The sequence below is a fragment of the Ambystoma mexicanum genome, chromosome 1p, assembly GCF_040938575.1.
Source record: "Ambystoma mexicanum isolate Mex_15411 chromosome 1p, UKY_AmexF1_1, whole genome shotgun sequence".
Taxonomy (NCBI): domain Eukaryota; kingdom Metazoa; phylum Chordata; class Amphibia; order Caudata; family Ambystomatidae; genus Ambystoma; species Ambystoma mexicanum.
In genome coordinates, this window is record NC_090921.1 from 1,028,181,712 (window position 1) to 1,028,187,711 (window position 6,000).

Here is a 6,000-nt window from a genome sequence, read left to right on the forward strand (position 1 = left end):
GACATTCAAACATCTCTTGCAATTCGTGCAAAATACTACAAATTTGGCTTGTGAGGTTCCCGAATTGAGTAAAAGCACATCAGTTCCCAATTAAAAAAATGACCCCCTCCGCAGTCTCCCGCATGTTACTGACCACCATACTAAGGGGGAAAAGTTGAAAGGCGGCACCTCACAGGCCATCTCCTCAGAGTATTCAGCCGCGTTGGGCCTTGACAATATTTTAATATCTTGGATGGTGTATAGTGTTCTCCCATTTCCCTTGAGAAATAAACATTGTCAAGGGGATTCTGCTGTTTTGTCAGTTCATAGCAAGAGATGGGGATCCAAAACACCTGACAGGAAACCAATGAAGATTTGTGTTGGACAGAAAAATAACGTGGCCACAGCCTCAAAGCAAAAGGCATCTATTTTCAGTAATGAAATATAATATAATTATAAATTGTCTGTTATTTTACTTTCCAAGTATTTTACTTTCCAAGTATTCAATAAAATGTGCATTTGGCAAAAGTCCTTTGGCCGGATTTGAACCAGCAACCTAAGGATGCCTGTTTTGCCATTACAGTCCTCCGTTCTACCAACTGAGCTATCGAAGGCTTGGCAAATCATTCTCTAGCAAACTCAATACGAGCTTCCACTTCAACCGTCGACTTGTAAACATCTCTTGCAATTCGTGCAAAATACTACAAATTTGGCTTGTGAGGTTCCCGAATTGAGTAAAAGCACATCAGGTCCCAATTAAAAAAATGACCCCCTCCGCAGTCTCCCGCATGTTACTGACCACCATACTAAGGGGGAAAAGTTGAAAGGCGGCACCTCACAGGCCATCTCCTCAGAGTATTCAGCCGCGTTGGGCCTTGACAATATTTTAATATCTTGGATGGTGTATAGTGTTCTCCCATTTCCCTTGAGAAATCAAGATTGTCAAGGGGATTCTGCTGTTTTGCCAGTTCATAGCAAGAGATGGGGATCCATAACACCTCACAGGAAACCAATGAAGATTGGTGTTGAACAGAAATATAACGTGGCCACAGCCTCAAAGCAAAAGGCATCTATTTTCAGTGATGAAATATAATATAATTATAAATTGTCTGTTATTTTATTTTCCAAGTATTTTACTTTCCAAGTATTCAATAAAATTTGCATTTGGCAAAAGTCCTTCGATCCGGATTTCAACCAGCGACCTAAGGATGCCTGTTTTACCACTACGGTCCTCAGCTCTACCAACGGAGCTATCGAAGGCTTGGCAAATCAGTCTCTAGCAAGCTCAATATGAGCTTCCACTTCAACCGTCGACTTGTAAACATCTCTTGCAATTCGTGCAAAATACTACAAATTTGGCTTGTGACGTTCCCGAATTGAGTAAAAGCACATCAGTTCCCAATTAAAAAATGACCCCCTCCGCAGTCTCCCGCATGTTACTGACCACCATACTAAGGGGGAAAAGTTGAAAGGCGGCGCCTCACAGGCCATCTCCTCAGAGTATTCAGCCGTGTTGGGCCTTGACAATATTTTAATATCTTGGATGGTGTATACTGTTCTCTCATTTCCCTTGAGAAATCAAGATTGTCAAGGGGATTCTGCTGTTTTGCCAGTTCATAGCAAGAGATGGGGATCCAAAACACCTCACAGGAAACCAATGAAGATTGGTGTTGAACAGAAATATAACGTGGCCACAGCCTCAAAGCAAAAGGCATCTATTTTCAGTGATGAAATATAATATAATTATAAATTGTCTGTTATTTTATTTTCCAAGTATTTTACTTTCCAAGTATTCAATAAAATTTGCATTTGGCAAAAGTCCTTCAATCCGGATTTCAACCAGTGACCTAAGGATGCCTGTTTTACCACTACAGTCCTCCGCTCTACCAACTGAGCTATCGAAGGCTTGGCAAATCAGTCTCTAGCAAGCTCAATACGAGCTTCCACTTCAACCGTCGATATACGAGCTTCCACTTCAACCGTCGACTTGTAAACATCTCTTGCAATTCGTGCAAAATACTACAAATTTGGCTTGTGAGGTTCCCGAATTGAGTAAAAGCACATCAGTTCCCAATTAAAGAAATGACCCCCTCCGCAGTCTCCCGCATGTCACTGACCACCATACTAAGGGGGAAAAGTTGAAAGGCGGCGCCTCACAGGCCATCTCCTCAGAGTATTCAGCCGTGTTGGGCCTTGACAATATTTTAATATCTTGGATGGTGTATACTGTTCTCTCATTTCCCTTGAGAAATCAAGATTGTCAAGGGGATTCTGCTGTTTTGCCAGTTCATAGCAAGAGATGGGGATCCGAATCACCTCACAGGAAACCAATGAAGATTGGTGTTGGACAGAAACATAACGTGGCCACAGCCTCAAAGCAAAAGGCATCTATTTTCAGTGATGAAATATAATATAATTATAAATTGTCTGTTATTTTACTATCCAAGTATTTTACTTTCCAAGTATTCAATAAAATTTGCATTTGGCAAAAGTCCTTCGAGCAGGATTTGAACCAGCGACCTAAGGATGCCTGTTTTACCACTACAGTGCTCCGCTCTACCAACTGAGCAATCGAAGGCTTGGCAAATCATTCTCTAGCAAACTCAATACGAGCTTCCACTTCAACCGTCGACTTGTAAACATCTCTTGCAATTCGTGCAAAATACTACAAATTTGGCTTGTGGGGTTCCCGAATTGAGTAAAAGCACATCAGTTCCCAATTAAAAAAATGACCCCCTCCGCAGTCTCCCGCATGTTACTGACCACCATACTAAGGAGGAAAAGTTGAAAGGCGGCGCCTCACAGGCCATCTCCTCAGAGTATTCAGCCGTGTTGGGCCTTGACAATATTTTAATATCTTGGATGGTGTATAGTGTTCTCTCATTTCCCTTGAGAAATCAAGATTGTCAAGGGGATTCTGCTGTTTTGCCAGTTCATAGCAAGAGATGGGGATCCAAAACACCTCACAGGAAACCAATGAAGATTGGTGTTGGACAGAAACATAACGTGGCGACAGCCTCAAAGCAAAAGGCATCTATTTTCAATGATGAAATATAATATAATTATAAATTGTCTGTTATTTTATTTTCCAAGCATTTTACTTTCCAAGTATTCAATAAAATTTGCATTTGGCAAAAGTCCTTCAATCTGCATTTGAACCAGCGACCTAAGGAAGCCTGTTTTACCACTACAGTCCTCTGCTCTACCAACTGAGCTATCGAAGGCTTGGCAAACCAGGCTCTAGCAAGCTCAATACGAGCTTCCACTTCAACCGTCGACATTCAAACATCTCTTGCAATTCGTGCAAAATACTACAAATTTGGCTTGTGAGGTTCCCGAATTGAGTAAAAGCACATCAGTTCCCAATTAAAAAAATGACCCCCTCCGCAGTCTCCCGCATGTTACTGACCACCATACTAAGGGGGAAAAGTTGAAAGGCGGCACCTCACAGGCCATCTCCTCAGAGTATTCAGCCGCGTTGGGCCTTGACAATATTTTAATATCTTGGATGGTGTATAGTGTTCTCCCATTTCCCTTGAGAAATAAACATTGTCAAGGGGATTCTGCTGTTTTGTCAGTTCATAGCAAGAAATGGGGATCCAAAACACCTCACAGGAAACCAAGGAAGATTCGTGTTGGACAGAAAAATAACGTGGCCACAGCCTCAAAGCAAAAGGCATCTATTTTCAGTGATGAAATATAATATAATTATAAATTGTCTGTTATTTTACTTTCCAAGTATTTTACTTTCCAAGTATTCAATAAAATGTGCATTTGGCAAAAGTCCTTTGGCCGGATTTGAACCAGCAACCTAAGGATGCCTGTTTTGCCATTACAGTCCTCCGTTCTACCAACTGAGCTATCGAAGGCTTGGCAAATCATTCTCTAGCAAACTCAATACGAGCTTCCACTTCAACCGTCGACTTGTAAACATCTCTTGCAATTCGTGCAAAATACTACAAATTTGGCTTGTGAGGTTCCCGAATTGAGTAAAAGCACATCAGGTCCCAATTAAAAAAATGACCCCCTCCGCAGTCTCCCGCATGTTACTGACCACCATACTAAGGGGGAAAAGTTGAAAGGCGGCACCTCACAGGCCATCTCCTCAGAGTATTCAGCCGCGTTGGGCCTTGACAATATTTTAATATCTTGGATGGTGTATAGTGTTCTCCCATTTCCCTTGAGAAATCAAGATTGTCAAGGGGATTCTGCTGTTTTGCCAGTTCATAGCAAGAGATGGGGATCCATAACACCTCACAGGAAACCAATGAAGATTGGTGTTGAACAGAAATATAACGTGGCCACAGCCTCAAAGCAAAAGGCATCTATTTTCAGTGATGAAATATAATATAATTATAAATTGTCTGTTATTTTATTTTCCAAGTATTTTACTTTCCAAGTATTCAATAAAATTTGCATTTGGCAAAAGTCCTTCGATCCGGATTTCAACCAGCGACCTAAGGATGCCTGTTTTACCACTACGGTCCTCAGCTCTACCAACGGAGCTATCGAAGGCTTGGCAAATCAGTCTCTAGCAAGCTCAATATGAGCTTCCACTTCAACCGTCGACTTGTAAACATCTCTTGCAATTCGTGCAAAATACTACAAATTTGGCTTGTGACGTTCCCGAATTGAGTAAAAGCACATCAGTTCCCAATTAAAAAATGACCCCCTCCGCAGTCTCCCGCATGTTACTGACCACCATACTAAGGGGGAAAAGTTGAAAGGCGGCGCCTCACAGGCCATCTCCTCAGAGTATTCAGCCGTGTTGGGCCTTGACAATATTTTAATATCTTGGATGGTGTATACTGTTCTCTCATTTCCCTTGAGAAATCAAGATTGTCAAGGGGATTCTGCTGTTTTGCCAGTTCATAGCAAGAGATGGGGATCCAAAACACCTCACAGGAAACCAATGAAGATTGGTGTTGAACAGAAATATAACGTGGCCACAGCCTCAAAGCAAAAGGCATCTATTTTCAGTGATGAAATATAATATAATTATAAATTGTCTGTTATTTTATTTTCCAAGTATTTTACTTTCCAAGTATTCAATAAAATTTGCATTTGGCAAAAGTCCTTCAATCCGGATTTCAACCAGTGACCTAAGGATGCCTGTTTTACCACTACAGTCCTCCGCTCTACCAACTGAGCTATCGAAGGCTTGGCAAATCAGTCTCTAGCAAGCTCAATACGAGCTTCCACTTCAACCGTCGATATACGAGCTTCCACTTCAACCGTCGACTTGTAAACATCTCTTGCAATTCGTGCAAAATACTACAAATTTGGCTTGTGAGGTTCCCGAATTGAGTAAAAGCACATCAGTTCCCAATTAAAGAAATGACCCCCTCCGCAGTCTCCCGCATGTCACTGACCACCATACTAAGGGGGAAAAGTTGAAAGGCGGCGCCTCACAGGCCATCTCCTCAGAGTATTCAGCCGTGTTGGGCCTTGACAATATTTTAATATCTTGGATGGTGTATACTGTTCTCTCATTTCCCTTGAGAAATCAAGATTGTCAAGGGGATTCTGCTGTTTTGCCAGTTCATAGCAAGAGATGGGGATCCGAATCACCTCACAGGAAACCAATGAAGATTGGTGTTGGACAGAAACATAACGTGGCCACAGCCTCAAAGCAAAAGGCATCTATTTTCAGTGATGAAATATAATATAATTATAAATTGTCTGTTATTTTACTATCCAAGTATTTTACTTTCCAAGTATTCAATAAAATTTGCATTTGGCAAAAGTCCTTCGAGCAGGATTTGAACCAGCGACCTAAGGATGCCTGTTTTACCACTACAGTGCTCCGCTCTACCAACTGAGCAATCGAAGGCTTGGCAAATCATTCTCTAGCAAACTCAATACGAGCTTCCACTTCAACCGTCGACTTGTAAACATCTCTTGCAATTCGTGCAAAATACTACAAATTTGGCTTGTGGGGTTCCCGAATTGAGTAAAAGCACATCAGTTCCCAATTAAAAAAATGACCCCCTCCGCAGTCTCCCGCATGTTACTGACCAC